Source organism: Phyllobates terribilis, unplaced genomic scaffold, assembly GCF_046119375.1.
Source record: "Phyllobates terribilis strain yellow unplaced genomic scaffold, ASM4611937v1 Scaffold_30__1_contigs__length_15301838, whole genome shotgun sequence".
In the NCBI taxonomy this organism is placed as follows: domain Eukaryota; kingdom Metazoa; phylum Chordata; class Amphibia; order Anura; family Dendrobatidae; genus Phyllobates; species Phyllobates terribilis.
In genome coordinates, this window is record NW_027362790.1 from 13,606,172 (window position 1) to 13,628,042 (window position 21,871).

Here is a 21,871-nt window from a genome sequence, read left to right on the forward strand (position 1 = left end):
GATTCAGGTCTCCTGCCTGCCACCGGCGCTGGAGACAGCACACAGCCTGTTGTTCCCCACCCCCGTTAACACTCCTGTCCCGCATCCTGCCGAGGAGCGCCCTGGAGGGCGGAGGTCCAGCAGGCACTCCCGTCCTCCAGAGCACTTTAGGCACAGCACCCTGAAGCCTCACAGAAGAAGCTGCGGGCCACTTAGTAACCATTCCCCGCCCCCTCAACACACAGCAGGGGCTGTGGCAGAGCAGAGCTCCGGACAGGAATCCTCTGCCGGGGGCTGTGCTCTGCTTCCCCCCCAAACAATCCCCCACAGAAAAACTCCTATTAAAAATAAAAGAAAAAGTTCCCAAAACAGAACACGTGACACTACACATCCTGGGGACATTGCGGCCCCTGTAATCACCGCAGCCCATCCAGCGCCCAGTCACAGTATCAATACCCCCCTGATGGACACGATGCGGAGCCTAAACACTTCAGCGACCATCCTCGCCTCCCCCATATACCCCTATAATAGCGCAGCGACGCACGTGCTTGACTCCGTTATAGCATCGCCCTGGCCACAAATAGCACCGACATGTCCCGGCGGGACACATGTAAACTGCGCAGAACCCCCCATACACCCTTAGGGACACAGAGACTCCAGGCGTACTCACTCTAGGTGAACTCGCTGTAGTTCCTCCGACGACAGATCTAAGCCATCGCACACAAGTCACTGGCGAAGGAAGCGGTCGTCACAAGCAAAGTGGAGATCGGCATCCCACAGGAGGGGTCACAGGTCGCGGTCCTCAAGGTGGCGCTCACCATCCTCTGCATCAGAGATGTCGAGCCCCAACGATCCCGTCCTCCGGGGGACAGAAACGATACAATGGCACCCTCCAGAGCTTACAGTCTGCACGATACAACGATTTCACGCAGGTCTAAGAGCAGAGGCACGCCGCTCACCCCGAGCGAGACTGGTGTCAGAGTCCCTCCACACATCGGAGTCCCTCCTCCAGCCGCAGGAATGGGTGCGTGCAATATAAGTATAACTGAAATGGGAAATAGTAACACCAACTTAATAGCGGCCCTTAAGGCCATAGTCGAACAACTATCCGTGCCACCAGGCGCTATACATAATTCTACTAAAACAACTCCACCATTAGCCAGCGTACACAAGGACGCATTCTTTTGAGGGATAAGCCCATTGGGCTCACACATAGACAAGGAAACCAGAATTAAAATATGGAATAATGACTACATCGACATTTGGGCACTTGTAACCGCTGACCAACATACTATAGACAAAGAGAAAAGGATAGTCGACAGACCATTCAACAGAAATAGACAAAAGGTCGCGAAGACAATGAGTAACTGGTTACAGGCGTTTTCAGTGCTGGGTTGCATCATGGGCCAAAAGCATCCGGAACGCTGCTCAGAACTATTCATATACCAGGATACGGTGTATAACTCGTACAAAGCCCACGGCGGTTCAGCATGGTGGCGCTACGATGAAGAGTTCCGGAGGCGGTTGGCCCTGCAACCACAGCTAGGCTGGGGGGTAAAAGCTACAGACATATGGTTGCGATTAATGCTGTTACAGAAACACCATCCCTTTCCAACAACGGCTACTGGACAACAGGCAACAGCAGGCCAAAATTCAGTGGTAGTACGTAGACCAGGGGCCTGCTGGCAGTACAATGAGGGACGCTGTCATTTCTACGCCTTATGCAGATACAAACATGAATGCTCAGCCTGGGGTGCAGCCCACCCCGCGGCAAGATGTTCTCATCCCGCAAGCAAATTATCAATTAAACTCCCACAGTCAGAATCCAAGGACCCCGGTGAGCGTAAACGCGATGGGCCCCTGGCTAGACCAATATCCTAAGAAAGACGCAGCGGGGCAGTTACGTTTTGGTTTCACATACAGTTTTTTCCTCCCTTTCAAACTTAATAAATCACCCACCTTTGCAAATAACCTTAAATCTGCAAAAGAGCACCCTGAAATACTTAGGCAAAAAATACAAAAAGAAGTAGCTCTAGGCAGAGTGGCGGGCCCTTTCCCAACCCCACCATTCAGTAACATAAGAGTTTCCCCTCTGGGAATAATCCCCAAAAAAGAGCCAGGTTCATTCCGGCTTATCCATCATTTATCTTACCCAAAAGGAGAGTCTGTAAATGACGGTATTTCGTCTGAAGACGCCTCGGTCTCCTACGCGTCTTTCGACAGAGCAGTAATGTTAGTACGCGATGCGGGGCCCGGAGTGCTGCTCGCTAAATCCGACATAGAATCCGCCTTTCGCCTACTACCGGTGCACCCAAATTGCTACCACCTGCTGGGATGCCAAGTGGACAATGAATACTTCTACGACACTTGCCTCCCAATGGGTTGTTCAATATCTGTTATTACTTCGAACTATTCAGTTCCTTCCTAGAATGGGTGTTGAGGTACAAAACCGGCAATAGGTCCGTCACACATTACCTAGATGACTTCCTATTCGTCGGACCCAAAGACTCAAATCAATGCCAATCATTACTTAACGAATTCACAAACATCTTTCAACGGTTTGGAGTCCCATTGTGCCCTACAAAAAACATAGGCCCCACAACAAAGCTATCGTTCTTAGGCATCGAAATCGACACCACAGCAAGGTTATTCCACCTCCCAACAGAAAAAATACAAAAAACACTGCACCTCATCGAGGGATTTTGCACAGTACGGAAAGTAACACTACAACAGATGCAAGTGTTACTAGGTCTCCTCGTGTTCGCGAGCCGGGTGATGCCAGTCGGAAGGGTTTTCTCTCGTCGTTTATCCCTTGCAACAAAACGTGCATTAAAACCGAGTCATAGAATCAGAATCAGCAGGCAGCTTCGGGCGGACTTAGAGGTGTGGAAAACCTTCTTACAATCATTCAATGGTCACACGTTATTTATGTCAGCAGAACAGTCCAACATTGAACTAAAATTATTCACCGGGGCAGCAGAGGCGGGCGGATATGCAGCGATACTAGATAACTAGTGGTGCACAGGCTTATGGCCTCCGTATTGGTCTGAACAAGGGTTAACAAAAAAACAGACACTCCTGGAACTCTTCCCAATAGTGGTAGCCATAGAAATATGGGGCACGTACCTAGCGAACAAAAATATACGCTTCATAACAAATAACACCAGCCTAGCGCACTGCATTAATAAGATGGCATCATCGTTTCTCCCAGTGCTAGGCCTACTACGCCGGCTAGCATTCCTGTGCCTAAAACACAATGTATGGGTCCGCGCTAGCCACAATGTGGAGGGGGGATCTAACGCTGCTGCTAACGCTTTATCACAATTCAATTGGCAGGTTTTCAGAGAGCTCCTCCCCAACGCCCACCCGTCGGGCACCAGTTGCCCACCCTCCCTATGGGATCTAGTGGCGAACAGCTGATGCCATTAATCAGAGCGTCAGTCGCCCCGTCAACATGGAAAGCATACGGTAAGGCATGGGAAGACTGGATATGACTAGTAGCAGGCAGACGGGTTAACCAATGTGAACAAGCCAGACTAGATGTAACCATAGAATTTCTCCACCAGATAATGATGAGGGGCATATCAGGGGCGTCAGCGCAGCGGTGGCGGACCAGAGTAGCATTTCATTTCCAACTACTGAATTGGGGAGATGTGACAAAAAGATTCATCATCAGTCAAGCCTTAAAAGGGTGGAAAAGAGGTCAGCCAAGTCAGGAGTGCAGACGTCCTGTGTCACTAAATCTGCTCTCAAAAATCATATCCCTAACACCATTAACATGCCACTCACAATTTGAAGCAACACTACTGTCTACTGCATTTGTGATCGCCTTTTTCAGGGCGCTACGCATAAGCGAATTAGTCCCTCGATCCAAAATCACCACCAGTGGAGGCTTATTACACCAGGACGTAGTCATAGCCAATAATGCAATACGCCTACGCATACGCAAATCCAAAACAGACCCAGCGGGCAAGGGCACTTGGGTGCTTCTAAAACCCACAAACAGTACACTGTGTCCGGTAACAATAGTAAAAACATATACAGCCATCAGGCCACAAAGTAATTTCTTCCTATCACACATTGATGGAACTCCATTATCAAGATACCAGTTCCAATTTATATTTAATAAATGCCTAACATCAGCAGGGAACCACCCCAAAGATTACGGGACACACTCATTCCGCATAGGCTCGGCCACGGAAGCAGCTAGAGCAGGACTGTCAGAAATGGAAGTGCAGAGGATAGGCAGATGGCGATCCGCGTGTTTTGCGAGATACATAAGACAGGACTTGTTATCCTAACGTGGTTTGTTTCTTTTATAGGTGACGATAAGCCAACAGTGTGGGTGATAGGCCACTCGTACATATACTGGGCAGAAAAAAGGGCGACAGTCCGCCCAGGCGGGAGGAATATGGGGTTTCATGACACATATTTCAACTGGAGAGGTATTAGAGGCCTGCGATGGCCACAGGTACTAATGGAGGTAATCAACATAGGGAGAGAAGCAACAGGTCCGGTTATCTTAGTTATACACGCTGGGGGAAACGACTTCGGTCATTACAAGAGCGCAGAACTAATGGCAATAATGAAGCTAGACACTGAGTGCTTCAGAGCATTTTTTAGTAAACTAACTATAATATGGTCAGAGATTGTGCCGAGAACGGTATGGCGAGGTGCGCGAGACAGTGCAGCCATCGAACGGACAAGGCGGCTAATAAATATTCGGATGGCAAGATTTTTAAAGGAAAGAGGTGGTGTAGTGATAAGACACCGAGAACTGGAAGGAGATAAAGCTGGCCTCATATGGCCCGACGGTGTTCATTTAACGGATATTGGACTGGACATATTCCTGTCAGGACTCCAGGACGGAGTTGAGCAAGCGTTAATGATGATGGGTGGGGGTCGGAGTCCTGCATACGAGTACGCAGGATCCTCCTTGGCCTGAAATAGAAAGGACATGTTGGAAAGTTACTCTTGTTGGCCAACTTGCCGGTGTGGAGACACAGGGCATGCTGCAACAAGCGGAATTATTTTTGGAAATAAAATGCCTTTCTAATGGAATGAGTTAAAGAGTTAATAAAGCTGTGACCGATCCTCACCCATCCAGTTGTAAGAGTTACATTATTGTATTGTTAAGGAAGGGGTGGCGGTAGGGGGGCTGAGCGTCGGGGTTTGGTTGGGGGTCCCCACAGTCTAATTTATTCACCTCGTATCACATCAGGTACATGTCAGGCAGGTCTTACAGATACTCAAAGATAATACATTTCTCTGGTTTGACAAATAATTTATGTTCTCCATTCAGGAGGTCCCTTTTTTGGGTTATTTCTTATCATTCACTGTTTTTGCATGGATCTGGCAAAAGTCCGGACGGTACTGGATTGGTATTATATTCAGGACTTAAAGGCGTTACAAAGTTTTTTGGGTTTCGCCAGCTGCTACTGTAAGTTCATCAAAAACTTTTTGGTAGTGGCCAAACCTCTGATGGACGATTTTGCCAAATAATAAAATCTTAATTTTTTTTTTCTATTTTTCTTTCCAGTCTTGTAGCTAAACACAATCCAGCTAAGTTTTAAAATTGAAATGAAGTCCCTGTACCCCCCTCTCTAGGTGCTTCTGTACCAACTTCTCCCTGGTCCAGGACGGTCTCTGTATCACGGCCTCCATCAATAACCTATTGACACATGATTGTGGCAGCACTCACGTGCTGGTATATCACGCTGCCAATAGAAATGGGAAGCGGCACAGAAATCACAAAATAAAGGCAGTGTTTGTGGTAATGCAAGAATCCAACAAGCAGAGTCCACACGTCGTACAACAGCCCAACATGGATGATGAAAAGCAGTGACCAGCCCAGGGGATGGGGATGACTCGGTACCCGGGCCTTTGCCTGGCCTTGGGGATGTCGCGGTGGTCGGCTCCTGGGCCCGTACCCTGGGGTCACTCTTTAAAAGGGTGGTTGTTTGTTCATTTTATGAAAGTTCGTGACGCCACCTGTGGTTTCTGATGATAATCACCAGCGCTGCGGCAGTCCACTGAGGCCGGTGATGAGGCAGCTCGATGGTATAGCTCCCCACAGGTGGATCTAGGCCTCAGGGCAGCGTATGCAAGGGGAATGCAAGACAGGCGAGACCCAGCCGGGTCAGAGCAAGAACGGGGACGGACACGGTAGTCACTTCAGTACCTTTTACTGATGGAAAGTCAGGCACATCCTGGAGCACTGTAGGGTGAAGGGTGCATATCAGGATCCTCCCCAATGAGCGGGTGTAGGGCCTCCTGTTTCTTGCCTCTGCGTAGTAAGTTTCTGACCTGCCTGGAGCTAGGCCTAACTTTGTCTCTGTCCTGCGCTGGCTGACCTTGTGGTAGGGCCTTTTCTTGGAGTACACGCTCCTCAGCTTGCGAGGCCTATGTGTCTCCTGGCTCTGTTACGTATCAGCACTCTAGCAATCCTGGGACCTGTAGTTCTCCAGGGATTCCGGTTATGCTTTACTGGGTCGTAGAGATCCCGGTAAGCTTCGGACCCAGTGTCCGGTAAATGCTTCAGGGTGAGCTAATTAAGCTCCTCTGCCCCCTATGTACTTACTCTCCACTCGTCTTCGGCCCCTCTCGGGGCCCTCACTAGGCTACACACACTGCAGCCGGGACACTGCTCTTCTTCGCCGCTCTCAGAGCGTCGGCACACTCCTAGCTCTCTATCCTGAGCTCTGTGAGTTCTAGTCTGGAATCACTCTACAGACTGTACTGAACTCTTTCTGCAGGAACTGCTAGGCTCTGGCTCGACTGAACTGAGTCCTTCTGTGTCTGAGCAGGAAACTTCTGAATCACTTTCTGGGCTGCCTGGCTCCACCTTCCCTTTATATATCCCTAACGGTCTCCCTCTGGTGGTCTGAGGTGGAAGGTGGAGGTGTGTGAATGCTTATGAGGGCCTCTTGTGGAGGAATCCATCAATGCACACTTCTAGGATCTGTGATACCAAGCGCAGCTGGGTGTCAGCGCAGCGAACGTCGCGTCTTCAGGCGTCTGTGTAAGAACATCACATTTTTATTTTCCTCCCTGAATAAGCACCAAATGGAATAGCTGAATGCCAGGATACAGAGACCGGCGGGGGGCAGGGAGGCGCTGTCCGCTGGATTTTGTGCTGGTTTCACAAGCGGTCACCCTGCAGTTTTCTCTGAATTTGCTGTGGAGACTTTTCACAACACATCTAATAATTGTGAACCTTCCACCTCACATGTTTATTACCTTGTCAGCTGGGCGGGATGAAAGCCGGACAAGAATGATCCTTATTATATATAATGGCTGCACTGAGCGATGGGGAAAAGCCGCAGAGGACTGAGAGCAGAAGGGCAGAGGGGTTCCTCTTCCTCATAGGAGAAAGTCTACAGGGACCAGTACAGAAGCCGGTGCAGAAGGGGAGACAAGGGCTGAGCCACTTACACAGACAGAAAGCTGAGGAGAGGAGGACATGTTATTACTCCAGGATCCGCTCCATTCCTTCCCTATGTGGCATTCAAGCCCTGAGCTCGGCTTTTCTGGAGCCCCATAGAGAATGAATGGAGCTGCAGTTGAATCCTGACTTTCCACTCCTTCCCGATCAGATGATGGTTCGCAGCGGTCAGACCCCCACGATCAGTAAGTGATCACCGAGCCTGTGGATAAGTGATAACTTGTTTTCTTCAGACATCCCCTTTAAGCAATGGAGCATGCCAGCAGAGAAGGTGGGAGAAGGCGCTGGTTACAGGGGAGACTTTACCTCTGGAGGCCACATATAGGATATGTGAGGGGCGGACACTTCCCGTATTCATCATTACTGAGCCCCCGCTCTGTACGGCTCTTATCTGAGCTGCAGGAGATGCAGCAGTTACTAATCAGCCGTTCTCCGTTCACTTGCAGCCGTCCGAGCTCTGCTGTGCCTGTTAGGGGTGAAGTGTAGCGCCCCGAGGGTTCGGCCGCTACAGGGGTATTGCACCTCTGCCTGAGGTGTGATATTCCACTCCCGGGTAAGGATGGAGTGTGGACCAGGGCTCAGTTAGCTGCATGCAGCACACACACCCCATTTCCGAGGGACAGCTCAACGGTGCTCCCACTAGACAGTAGTGCAGGCACGACCGATTATGTCCCTGTCTGGAGTGGGGAGGGCGGTGGAACACCCAGTGCTGTAGGGGCAGATAGGGGTTGGTTCCTGAGTGTAGGTAGGAGCCCATTGGTTGCTGGTCACCTGGGCTCATGGTCAGAGGGAGGTATAAAAGGTGGGCACCATCTTAGATCTAGGTTCTGTCCAGAGAGGAGAAGACAGGGAGTATAGGATCTGTAGGAGCTCTACTCCAGGAGGGCCTAGTGAGAGGCCGAGGAGGAAGTGAAGGGGAGCTGTGGTGCCACCTGAGCCCAGCTCCATGAGAAGGGAGGAGAAGAAGGAACAGGAAAGATGGAGGAGAGACAGAGAAACAGAAGGGCTCAGGAACAAGAAGGTGGAAGGGACCCTAAGAACCCATGAGAATCCAGGGTGAAGGGTCAGGCAGATTAAGGGTACCGGATCCCAAGTTGGTGGAGGAGAAACAACCCTCAGCCAAAGACCGGTCGTCGTGATCATTTATTGGTGCGACACCTCATCAAACCTGCTAGGAAGGCACCATATAGGACAGCGGAGGACGGGGCCCACGTTTAACCGCACAAGTCCGCGGCAGCTGGACAGAAGTGGGTCACTGGTGAGGCAGGCCAGAGAAAGGAAAGAAGGGGGTCCTGTGCCATATTCCTGAGCTGCCTGGGAGTTGACCGAGCCCCTCACCTGGTGGACGCAGCACGGCTCGGGCGGTCACTACGTGCACAGAAGTGACCCGGAGTACCTGAACTGTGAGTAAAAGACATTGGACGTTGTTTGTGTGCTCTTTCGCTCCTCCAGCACTACCGGTACTGGGACTCTCACTACCATTACTCCCACCATCCACTACACTGCCCTGGGGCCGCACTCTTCCCGTGGGGAGTAACATCAGCCCCAGCGGACTGCCTTGCAGCGGCGGTTCCTAATAACCGCAATCCACGGGTGGCGTAGTCGGACATTATCTAAAGTACAGCAGCAGACTACCATTGGTCTGACCACCCTGAGCCGCGGGACCGGGCCACCACTACTACTCCCAGAGTCTCCCTATTGCCCGGTTCCGCGTGCCCCACGGCCCAGGGGGCGAGTCAGAAGTTCGGGTCCTAGGAGGCATCGACTATGCAGCCTGCACAGCAGATCACAGCCCGGGCACCACGTCTCCGGGTAAATCTCCACCTTTTGAGTTACTTCTTGTGCAGCTGCCCCATGCAAGTTGCTCCGCTCTCCTCGGCCAGCTCCTGCTGAAGACTGAGCTCCTCTGCCCAATCTAGGAGCTCAATAGCCCTGATCACGTCAGTGGTAGGCCAGCGCTGCTGGATCAGATTTAGAAATGGAAAACTAATCAGCCCTAGGCATTTCTAATATGTGCAGAGCAGGCGACATAAGTCTCACCGGCATCCCCATAGACCTTTGCTCAGCCGGGGTCTAATAGGAGCAGTAAGATGGCCGTCATGGGGTCTATTGTTAGATCTCGGCTGCCATAGAAACTCATCGGCATCATGATCGCGCCTCCCTCTCCTGTCTAAAGTGCCTAAATGCTGTGGAAGCCCCCTACTGTGTCATACAGTGGATTAAACTGCCAGGGTCAGGGTTGGCTCCACTGTCGGAGGCTGAGGCAGGAGCAGGAATGTGTTATACAGCCACACTTCTGCCGCAGATCTTGTAAGAGCCCTGACAGGACCTGCCTGATGATAATGTGTCCTATAGAGCGGGTCCTGGTACCGGACTGCCCTGTACATATTCACCACTAGCTGGGAACCAGTTACTTACAAGGTCTAGATTCGGATGTGTTTCCAGGTTCTGTAGTTGTCAGCATTTTATCCTTAAGGCCGAGTTATAATATCACTGTAACACTCTCGCCCTGTACCTGTATACCTGCCCTGTGTGCTGCACAAAAGTATATAACAAAGTGTGTGTGTACACAGATATCTATCTCCTGAATGGAATTACTGCTAGATCTCCTGTACATAGAAATATGAGGTTCTTAGCACACATTTTGAGCAAATTGTGCGAGCCCATCTGCCAACGTCAAGGCGACCTCTTCAGATGGGTCCCTACACTAACACTACACTAACTTAGTAACTGGGACTAGTTTTTTTTATTGTTATTACCACCATTTTTACTATTTATTATTATTGCATTAATCCAATTAATTGTAACTGTTATAAAACTAATTAAAAAATTTAATTTGAATTTTTTTATTATTCTTGTGATTCTAATAATGGTATTACTAAAATCCCTATGCCTAAAGCTGTTGATCCAGAAGAAGGCAAAAACCCCAGGACACCTACCGCCAATTTGTGTCACGGGAAAAATTCCTTCTTGACCCCGGGAAAAGGCGATCAGTCCTAGGACCCTGGATCAAACCTAATAATGTTATTACAAGTTATATATTACACTAATTATTGTACTACTGGAGTTATTTTAATTTGTTTTTATAAATCTAACTATTTGATATGGTTATTATTAACATTGTGCTATCTTATTACAGTATTATTCTTCTTTCCTATCACTACTAATACTGCCCTATACCTACAGTGTTGATCCAGAAGAAGGCAGAAACCCCAGGACACCTTCAGCCAATTTGTGTCACAGGGAAAAATTTCCTTCTTGACCCTGAGAAAAGACGATCAGTCCTAGGACCCCGGATCAAACCTAATTATGTTACTAGTTATGTAATTACTATTACTGTACTAAATGTACTACTACAGTTGTTTTTAATATAGTTTTTTATATATTTTGTCTTATGTCCTGCTTTCTTATTAAAGTACTACTCTAACTTTTCTATAACTATTTAATATTACAGTATTGATTGAACTACGTCTATAATTATTTTTATTTACTCTTTGTTCTTTCTATAGATATAACTAGTTTATATTTATTAATAATAATAACCTGATGTCTTATTACGGTATTATTCTTCTTTCCTATTGCTACTAATACTACCCTATACCTAGAGTATTGATCCAAAAGAAGGCAAAAACCTCAGGACACCTTCAGCCAATTTGTGTCACAGCGGAAAAATTCCTTCTTGACCCCGAGAAAAGGCGATCAGTCCTAGAACCCTGGATCACACTGCTATTCTACCTACTACTATTACTATTGTTATTTTATTACTTTCTTACTATTATCACTAGTATTATTACTCAAATTACACTAATACTCATATACTACCACTATATAACTACTATCCTGCTATTATTACTTTGGTGGATTTATACTTACCAGCCAGTATTGCCGTATGATGTTATCGGCAGAGAGGTCCCAGCAGGATGGTCCACATGATGTTCCTCTTTCCTCTCAAATACCGGTTGATGTAATGGCGGACGTTGTTCTGGTTCTGCTTCTTCCTTTTTGTTGTAGGATCGATTGTTGTCTTTTCTGGCCTTTGGCCATCCCTTTCCCCCTAGGGATCTTAAGGTGCAGTTCTGTCCTCTTCGGTCTCCTCTTCGGTGGGACTCCTCTTCGGTGGGACTCCTCTTCGGTGGGTCTCCTCTTCGGTGGGACTCCTCTTCGGTGGGACTCCTCTTCGGTGGGACTCCTCTTCGGTCTCTTCGGTGGGTCTCCTCTTCGGTGGGTCTCCTCTTCGGTGGGTCTCCTCTTCGGTGGGACTCCTCTTCGGTCTCCTCTTCGGTGGAACTCCTCTTCGGTGGGTCTCCTCTTCGGTGGGACTCCTCTTCGGTGGGACTCCTCTTCGGTGGGTCTCCTCTTCGGTGGGACTCCACTTCGGTGGGACTCCACTTCGGTGGGACTCCTCTTCGGTGGGTCTCCTCTTCGGTGGGTCTCCTCTTCGGTGGGACTCCCCTTCGGTGGGTCTCCTCTTCTGTGGCACTCCTCTTCGGTCTCCTCTTCGGTGGGACTCCTCTTCGGTGAGACTCCTCTTCGGTGGGACTCCTCTTCGGTCTCCTCTTCTGTGGGCCTCCTCTTCGGTCTCCTCTTCGGTGGGTCTCCTCTTCGGTGGGACTCCTCTTCGGTCTCCTCTTCGGTGGGACTCCTCTTCGGTGGGACTCCTCTTCGGTGGGACTCCTCTTCGGTCTCTTCGGTGGGTCTCCTCTTCGGTGGGTCTCCTCTTAGGTGGGTCTCCTCTTCGGTGGGACTCCTCTTCGGTCTCCTCTTCGGTGGAACTCCTCTTCGGTGGGTCTCCTCTTCGGTGGGACTCCTCTTCGGTGGGTCTCCTCTTCGGTGGGACTCCACTTCGGTGGGACTCCACTTCGCTGGAACTCCTCTTCGGTGGGTCTCCTCTTCGGTGGGTCTCCTCTTCGGTGGGACTCCCCTTCGGTGGGTCTCCTCTTCTGTGGCACTCCTCTTCGGTCTCCTCTTCGGTGGGACTCCTCTTCGGTGGGACTCCTCTTCGGTGGGACTCCTCTTCGGTGAGACTCCTCTTCGGTGGGACTCCTCTTCGGTCTCCTCTTCGGTGGGCCTCCTCTTCGGTCTCCTCTTCGGTGGGTCTCCTCTTCGGTGGGACTCCTCTTCGGTCTCCTCTTCGGTGGGACTCCTCTTCGGTGGGACTCCTCTTCAGTCTCCTCTTCGGTGGGTCTCCTCTTCAGTCTCCTCTTCGGTGGGTCTCCTCTTCGGTGGGTCTCCTCTTCGGTGGGACTCCTCTTCGGTGGGACTCCTCTTCGGTGGGTCTCCTCTTCGGTGGGACTCCTCTTCGGTGGGACTCCTCTTCGGTGGGTCTCCTCTTCGGTGGGACTCCTCTTCGGTGGGACTCCTCTTCGGTCTCCTCTTCGGTGGGTCTCCTCTTCGGTGGGACTCCTCTTCGGTCTCCTCTTCGGTGGGACTCCTCTTCGGTGGGACTCCTCTTCGGTGGGACTCCTCTTCGGTGGGTCTCCTCTTCGGTGGGACTCCTCTTCGGTGGGTCTCCTCTTCGGTGGGTCTCCTCTTCGGTGGGACTCCTCTTCGGTCTCCTCTTCGGTGGGACTCCTCTTCGGTGGGACTCCTCTTCGGTGGGTCTCCTCTTCGGTGGGTCTCCTCTTCGGTGGGACTCCTCTTCGGTGGGTCTCCTCTTCGGTGGGTCTCCTCTTTGGTGGGACTTCTCTTCGGTCTCCTCTTCGGTGGGTCTCCTCTTCGGTGGGACTCCTCTTCGGTGGGACTCCTCTTTGGTGGGACTCCTCTTCGGTGGGATTCCTCTTCGGTGGGTCTCCTCTTCGGTGGGACTCCTCTTCGGTGGGTCTCCTCTTCGGTGGGACTCCTCTTCGGTGGGTCTCCTCTTCGGTGGGTCTCCTCTTCGGTGGGTCTCCTCTTCGGTGGGACTCCTCTTCGGTGGGACTCCTCTTCGGTGGGTTTCCTCTTCGGTGGGACTCCTCTTCGGTGGGACTCCTCTTCGGTGGGTCTCCTCTTCGGTGGGTCTCCTCTTCGGTGGGACTCCTCTTCGGTGGGACTCCTCTTCGGTGGGTCTCCTCTTCGGTGGGACTCCTCTTCGGTGGGTCTCCTCTTCGGTGGGTCTCCTCTTCGGTGGGTCTCCTCTTCGGTGGGTCTCCTCTTCGGTGGGACTCCTCTTCGTCTCTCTTCGGTGGGTCTCCTCTTCGGTGGGTCTCCTCTTCGGTGGGACTCCTCTTCGGTGGGTCTCCTCTTCGGTGGGACTCCTCTTCGGTGGGACTCCTCTTCGGTGGGACTCCTCTTCGGTGGGACTCCTCTTCGGTGGGACTCCTCTTCGGTGGGACTCCTCTTTGGTGGGTCTCCTCTTTGGTGGGTCTCCTCTTCGGTGGGACTCCTCTTCGGTGGGACTCCTCTTCGGTGGGTCTCCTCTTCGGTGGGACTTCTCTTCGGTCTCCTCTTCGGTGGGTCTCCTCTTCGGTGGGGCTCCTCTTCGGTGGGACTCCTCTTCGGTGGGTCTCCTCTTCGGTGGGACTCCTCTTCGGTGGGTCTCCTCTTCGGTGGGACTCCTCTTCGGTGGGTCTCCTCTTCGGTGGGTCTCCTCTTCGGTGGGTCTCCTCTTCAGTGGGACTCCTCTTCAGTGGGACTCCTCTTTGGTGGAACTCCTCTTTGGTGGGTCTCCTCTTTGGTGGGTCCCCTCTTCTCAGGAAACACAACCAGATATTAGGAGCAATGCTCAACTGACAGAGTGCCACTACTGACCACCGTGCTGCCCTCATCCCACTAAGTAAAAATGTTTTTTCCTGTTTTACGCAGAATGCGGACTACTGTGCAGCAACCTAGACTCCCGAGGGGCCGCAGGAAACTGGAGTGAATAATGTCCTCCTCTTCCTTTAAATTACGCTTATGCCATGTTCTTACTGGTGAGACGTAATAAATAGCATTAAAGCTGCAGTAATTTTTTTTTTTAGATACACTGCTCAAAAAATAAAGGGAACACTTAAACAACAGAATATAACTCCAAGTAAATCAAACTTCTCTGAAATCAAACTGTCCACTTAGGAAGCAACACTGATTGACAATCAATTTCACATGCTGTTGTGCAAATGGAATAGACAATAGATGGAAATTATTGGCAATTTCAAGACATCCTCAATAAAGGAGTGGTTCTGCAGGTGGGGATCACAGACCACATCTCCGTACCAGTGCTTTCTGGCTGATGTTTTGGTCACTTTTCAATGTTGGTTGTGCTTTCACACTCGTGGTAGCATGAGACGGACTCTACAACCCACAGAAGATGCTCAGGTAGTGCAGGTCATCCAGGATGGCACATCTGTGAGAGCTGTGGCAAGGAGGTTTGCTGTGTCTGTCAGCGTAGTGTCCAGAGGCTGGAGACGCTACCAGGAGACAGGCCAGTACACCAGGAGACGTGGAGGGGGCCGTAGGAGGGCAACAACCCAGCAGCAGGACGGCTACCTCCGCTTTTGTGCAAGAAGCAACAGGAGGAGCACTGCCAGAGCCCTGCATAATGACCTCCAGCAGGCCACAACTGTGCATGTGTCTGCACAAACGGTTAGAATTGACTCCATGAGGGTGGTATGAGGGCCCGACATCCACAGATGGGGGTTGTGCTCACAGCCCAACACTGTGCAGGACGCTTGGCATTTGCCACAGAACACCAGAATTGGCAAACTCACCACTGGCTCCCTGTGCTCTTCACAGATGAAAGCAGGTTCACACTGAGCACATGTGACAGACGTGACGGAGTCTGGAGACACCGTGGAGAGTGATCTGCTGCCTGCAACATCCTTCAGCACGACCGGTTTGGCAGTGGGTCAGTAATGGTGTGGAGTGGCATTTCTTTGGAGGGCTGCACAGCCCTCCATGTCCTCGCCAGAGGTAGCCTGACTGCCATTAAGTACCGAGATGAGATCCTCAGGCCCCTTGTGAGACAATATGCTGGTGCAGTGGGCCCTGGGTTCCTCCTAATGCAGGACAATGCCAGACCTCATGTGGCTGGAGTGTGTCAGCAGTTCCTGCAAGATGAAGGCTTTGAAGCTATGGACTGGCCCGTCCGTTCCCCAGACCTGAATCCGATTGAGCACATCTGGGACATCATGTCTCGCTCCATCCACCAACATCACATTGCACCACAGACTGTCCAGGAGTTGGCGGATGCTTTAGTCCAGGTCTGGGAGGAGATCCCACAGGAGACCATCTGCAACCTCGACAGGAGCATGCCCAGGCATTGTAGGGAGATCATACAGGCACGTGGAGGCCACACACAATACTGAGCCTCATTTTGACTTGTTTTAAGGACATTACATCAATGTTGGATCAGCCTGTAGTGTGTTTTTCCACTTTAATTTTGGGGGTGACTCCAAATCCAGGCCTCCATTGGTTAATAAATTTGATTTCTATCGATGATTTTTGTGTGATTTTGTTGTCAGCACATTCAACTTTGTACAGAACAAAGTATTCGATGAGAATATTTCATTCATTCAGATCTAGGATGTGTTATTTGAGTGTTCCCTTTATTTTTTTGAGCAGTGTATTTTAACCCAGCTAAAAAGTGAACTGGCCCCCTCCTGAGGGGAAACTTGAAAAAATGTCTGAAGTCAGATCAAGTCCATTCTCTTCCTTCAGCTTGGCTCCGCTGGGCGCAGTTCTTCTTTAGCAAATGTTCATACAAAATCATCAATGGAAATCAAATTTATTAACCAATGGAGGCCTGGATTTGGAGTCACCCCCAAAATTAAAGTGGAAAACACACTACAGGCTGATCCAACTTTGATGTAATGTCCTTAAAACAAGTCAAAATGAGGCTGACACACTCCAGCCACATGAGGTCTGGCATTGTTCTGCATTAGGATGAACCCAGTGCCAACCGCACCAGCATATGATCTCACAAGGGGCCTGAGGATCTCATCTCTGTACCTAATGGCAGTCAGGCTACCTCCGGCGAGCAGATGGAGGGCTGTGCGGCCCTCTAAAGAAATGCCACCTCACACTATTACTAACCCACTGCCAAACCGGTCATGCTGAAGGATGTTGCAGGCAGGAGATCGCTCTCCACGGCGTCTCCAGACTCTGTCACGTCTGTCACATGTGCTCAGTATGAACCTGCTTTCATCTGTGAAGAGCACAGGGAGCCAGTGGCGACTTTGCCAATCCTGGGGTTCTGTGGCAAATGCCAAGCGTCCTGCACGGTGTTGGGTTGTGAGCACAACCCCCATCTGTGGACATCGGGCCCTCATACCACCCTCATGGAGTCGGTTTCTAACCGTTTGTGCAGACACATACACATTTGTGGCCTGCTGGAGGTCATTTTGCAGGGCTCTGGCAGTGCTCCTCCTGTTGCTTCTTGCACAAAGGCGGAGGTAGAGGTCCTGCTGCTGGGTTGTTGCCATCCTACGGCCCCCTCCACGTCTCCTGGTGTACTGGCCTGTCTCCTGGTAGCGCCTCCAGCCTCTGGACACTACGCTGACAGACACAGCAAACCTTCTTCCCATAGCTCTCACTGATGTGCCATCCTGGATGAGCTGCACTACCTGAGCAACTTCTGTGGGTTGTAGAGTCCGTCTCATGCTACCACGAGTGTGAAAGCACAACCAACATTCAAAATTGACCAAAACATCAGCCATAAAGCACTGGTACTGAGATGTGGTCTGTGGTCCCCAGCTGCAGAACCACTCCTTTATTGAGGGTGTCTTGATAATTGCCAATAATTTCCATCTATTCTCTATTCCATTTGCACAACAGCATGTGGAATTGATTGTCAATCAGTGTTGTTTCCTAAGTGGACAGTTTGATTTCAGAGAAGTTTGATTCACTTGGAGTTATATTCTGTTGTTTAGGTGTTCCCTTTATTTTTTTGAGCAGTGTGTATTTTCTTATGTCCATGTATTTACTACTAAAAGTAATTTTTTACATTTAGGTTTCATTTTTCACTGGTTACTACAGACTTATTGCTTCCCTGCACATTCAAGTTTCATGTTTTTTTTGGGCATAGATCAGCTAAAAGGCACTCAGGAAAAAAAAACAGATGAAAGATCTACAACCTCTCCCTTAAGACTGTCAGAAGGAGCTCACTGATAGATTCTCAGTTAGCTAATTTTGCAGCCAGGAATAGACAGTGCAGCACAGATGCTACAGAAGGCAACATTTTTCATGAAACTCAATTACAGAAATCAATTTTAGCCCCAAATACTTGCATTAAAGTAAAAAAAACAAATGGCCGCAAAGCAGGACAACCGCTTTAACTCCTTACCAACATCTGCCGTACATGTCTGGTATAAGTCAGTAGCGGGTGTATGGAGCAGAGTCAGCTCGCCCCGTACATGGCAGATAATGGCTGTGACAAACAACCAGGACCTGCCTCTAAGAGCTGCGAGTGGAGCGAAGATCTGCCCACCACTGCTAACCTGTTCAGTGCTGCTGTCAATCACTAACAGCAGCATTATCAGCGCGCCGGTATTGGGACGCATCGTTCCATGCGCCCACCGGCGCTCCTGTGACGCGATCACAGGGCGCAGATGGACTGCTATGACATCCGGGGGTCTGCTGAAGCCTCCGTGCCTGTCATCATAAAGCTTCATTTGGGCTGTAAAGAAGACCGTGATTTTGCTATATGGAGCATTACTGTGGTATCGCTGTATATAGCACAAGCAATCAGATAATGTATACAAATGCAGTGAAAAATAAAAAAAAAAAGTCTAATATATTAAAACCCCACACGTTCAACTCACCTCCCACTAAAAATAAAGATAATAAAAATATACACATTTGTGGTATGGTCTCTTTCAGAGAAATATAATCTATCCAAATATAAAAAACAAACGATCAGTGAACACAGAAAAAAATTCAAAAAGCCAAAATTGCATTGTTTTCATTTGCCACAATACTACAGAAAACCCTGTAAGAAGCGATGACCATGTCATATGTGTCCCAAAATGTTATCAATAAAGTCCTCTTGCCCTTCAAAAAATAAGCTCCACACAGCTCCATCAACCCGAAAAATGAAAATGTTACGGGTCTCAGAAAAAATGGTGACACCATCAAAAAAAAGTTTTTTTCTTTTGCCAAAACTATTGGAGAAGTTTGGTGTTGCTGTAATCACACTGAGGAGTAGGATCCTATTACCAGGTCATTTTCACCACACTATGTGCGCCGTTAAAACCCTTCCCAGAAAAACAGGGTCAGGCTTTTTTTTTCCTCGCACTTTTACTGCACTTGGAATGTTTTTCCCGTTTTCTAGTACTATGTGGTAAATGAATGGTGTGATTTATAAGTACCGCTCATCCTACAAAATAACAAGACCTCACACTATGTGGACAGACATGAAAAAGTTATAGCCCTTGGAAAAAGCCAAGGAAAAAACAGAAAAAAAACATCAATTGGTTCTGTTGGGAAGGGGTAAAGCTGAAGAAACGCATGTAACAGCAGAATATGGAGGAAGGTGAGATATCACCGGCTGGTGGATACTACCTGCTCCATCGCTGGCAGAGTAACCCATCCCCATGGTGGCCGCTGAGATCTTCTCTTGTAGAAACGGATCCAAAATCTATAAAACATCGGGAACAGTCAGCAGAGGGTTTGGTGATTGGCTCATAGTGGCGATATACCCAGGGGCATTACTGGGCACAGGGAAGATTGGGAATGAATAGGATTGGCTGTTAGATATGTGATCTCTTCAATTAAAGGGGATGTCTAGTTGGAAGAAGTTCTCACTGATCTCTGGATAGGTGATGACTCTTAGATCGGTGGGTTTGGCCGCTATGACCCAATCAGCAGAACAGCACTTATAGATAGAAGTGAGCGAAGTGCAAATGTTCAGCCGCCGGTCCGTTCATTCTCTATGGGGGGCGCTGTACTCAGCTTTCTCCTGCATAGAGAATGAATGGAGCGGTGGTCCGGGGAGGGTCTAGCAGGGATTAGTTGGGTTCACAGCAGATCTAGAAGTTGTCACTTATCATGTGTTGGGGAATAATGACTTCTCCTCTGGTAAATGTGCTGATTCCTGTCAGTTGTGGTCGCTGAGTGCGTGTGATGGGATGTGGCTCCGTCCGTTATATTATATCACGTCTTATACCTATAATCTCGCTGATCGCAGGTGTCTGTCTTCACACTCAGATGAGATGGAACAAACTGACCATATAGGACTTTTTTTTTTTTCTTCTAATTCAAACCGAGCAATCCTATTGGCTGAGTATGAATGCAGTTACCATGGTGACAGAAGTAGCTGCAGATTTAAAGGGACAAGATACTAATATTGTACTAAAGTGTATTTTATTATATACTTCACATAACTGACTGGGTACACCTTGGTGCTGGTGGGATGGCTTTTTTTTTTTAATCAATAAACATGTTTACTAAGTACCCTATATTATATATATTTCCTATTGCTTTTTACTTACTTATAGCAGGGTATATGTTCATATTGTTTCTATCCTAAGTTTGTCTATTTTCTAAGAGACGGTGGCAAACTTCTTCCTGGCCTTTGAAGCACAGCTTTCAATTATTCCTGTCGTAAACAAGGTAAAAAGCTTTGAGCCGAGCGCGATCAGACTCCTTCAGTCCCGCAGCAGGTAAATCTGTGACCATCGCCGGCACTCCTGCTGTTCCTAGTACCGATCCCTGTGAGCGGCTGTGCAGTAATGAAGGCTGGGTTCACCCCAAACTTGCTCGTCTTTTTTTTCGATTTCCAGTTCTGGTAATTAGTGATACACATGTGAGAGGATGATGGGAGTTGTACTTCACGCAAGACTACGATGTAAGACAGAGATGAAGTTATTCTTCCCTTATCTGGACATTTGGACTGACGCCCAGAAACTAGATTGTAACTTGTTTTTAGCTGTCTCAGCAACCTTCTACTGCTATGAATTAACACTTTTCTGTTTATGAAACTTTCTTATCAACATTCCACTGTTATGAATCATCATTTCGCTGCCTGTGAAACAAAGGCATTTTACTGCGCATCTCTGACAACAAACTATGATTATTAATATAAATAAAGGGACTGCACCTATAGAGGCAGACGCGCTCAGGGGCTTCCCAGTACTTGATTATACACTACGTGTCTGTGTATTTCTTGTTACGGGGATACCCCGACTCCAACAAGGACCCTCCATGGCTGAATGATCCTAACAATTCCTGGCGCCCGACACAGGGACCCGAGGTCTGCGTATTCCTTCAAGTTCATCGACCGGCACGAGTAACCGCTGAGATTGGGACATCGGAACAGCAGATGACAAACCTGGCCAGGTAAGAGACACTGTTAGTTCTCTTACATCTGCTCTGCGATAGTCCGTAAATTTCATGCATATCTTGTGTTGGGATTGAGGAACTAGTAGAGAAGGATACCTATAGCTCGGGTCATTCATGTATATACTGTAGGATCTGCCGAAGGAGAGGTCAGAGAAGGTTATGAAACGGATGGTATGAAAGAGATGTGGATGTCGGGAATAGCCTCATAAGCCGCACTAAGGTAGATGACATAAGTATTACGGAGATTGCCTAACTGAGTCATAAGGTTGTGTCCTTTCGGGGAAACCTTCGCTCACGCTTAACTCCCGAACCTTTGTCCTCCTTTTTGACGGATAAGAGATTGACAGAATGAGCCCATGGAAGTAATGATAATACTCCAGGGACACGATATATAATGGAGACTGTATGGTTCATTTTATGTATTGTTGGTCTTGCCCTTGTTGCCATATATATGTGTGTTAGAATTACTCTACACTTCAGACAAAACGGTCCAGAGAAACCGTTTCAGATACTGGCTCCTTAGGACAGAATAGGTAACGAGGAAAGGTAAAATATAGAATATATTTTATCTAACCCAAAAAGCCTCCTAAGGTAAGAATAGTCAGGAAAAATGGGCAACAAACAGACTAAGACCACAAATGATGAACAAGATGTCTATACAATCGTGAAAGAAAGGTGTGGTGTAGAAGCAACTAAGAATTTAGGGAAAGTTTGCAAAACTTTTCAGGTAGCAAGGCATGACAGGTTTAACAGGAAACTATGGGAGGACATTCGGGCTAGAAAAGCAGGAGTGGTAAGAGACAAAGGATGGTAGAGTCCAAATTTTGGTGCCTGATGACCAAGAGTCTCTAGAAAACATTGTAAAAGTCCAAGCCTTAGAGGATGAGAAAGATCCTGCCCCTACCCAAATTATTTTAGATCTTTCTGAGGTACCAGAAAAATTATGGGCACAACATGACACCGATGTAGGACTAATGCCAATAGCTCCTGTAAAAGTCACCCCTGTTCCAGGTGTGACACTACCCCAATTGAGACAGTATCCTATTAGTGCCCAACAAGAACACGCCATAGGAGAACAGATAAAAGATTATCTAAAAACTGGAGTACTGATAGAAGTAAAGTCACCAGCCAATACACCGTTGTACCCCGTAAAAAAGAAATCTACTGAGGGGTCAGCTGCTAGGTACCGGATGGTACATGATTTAAGAGAGATAAATA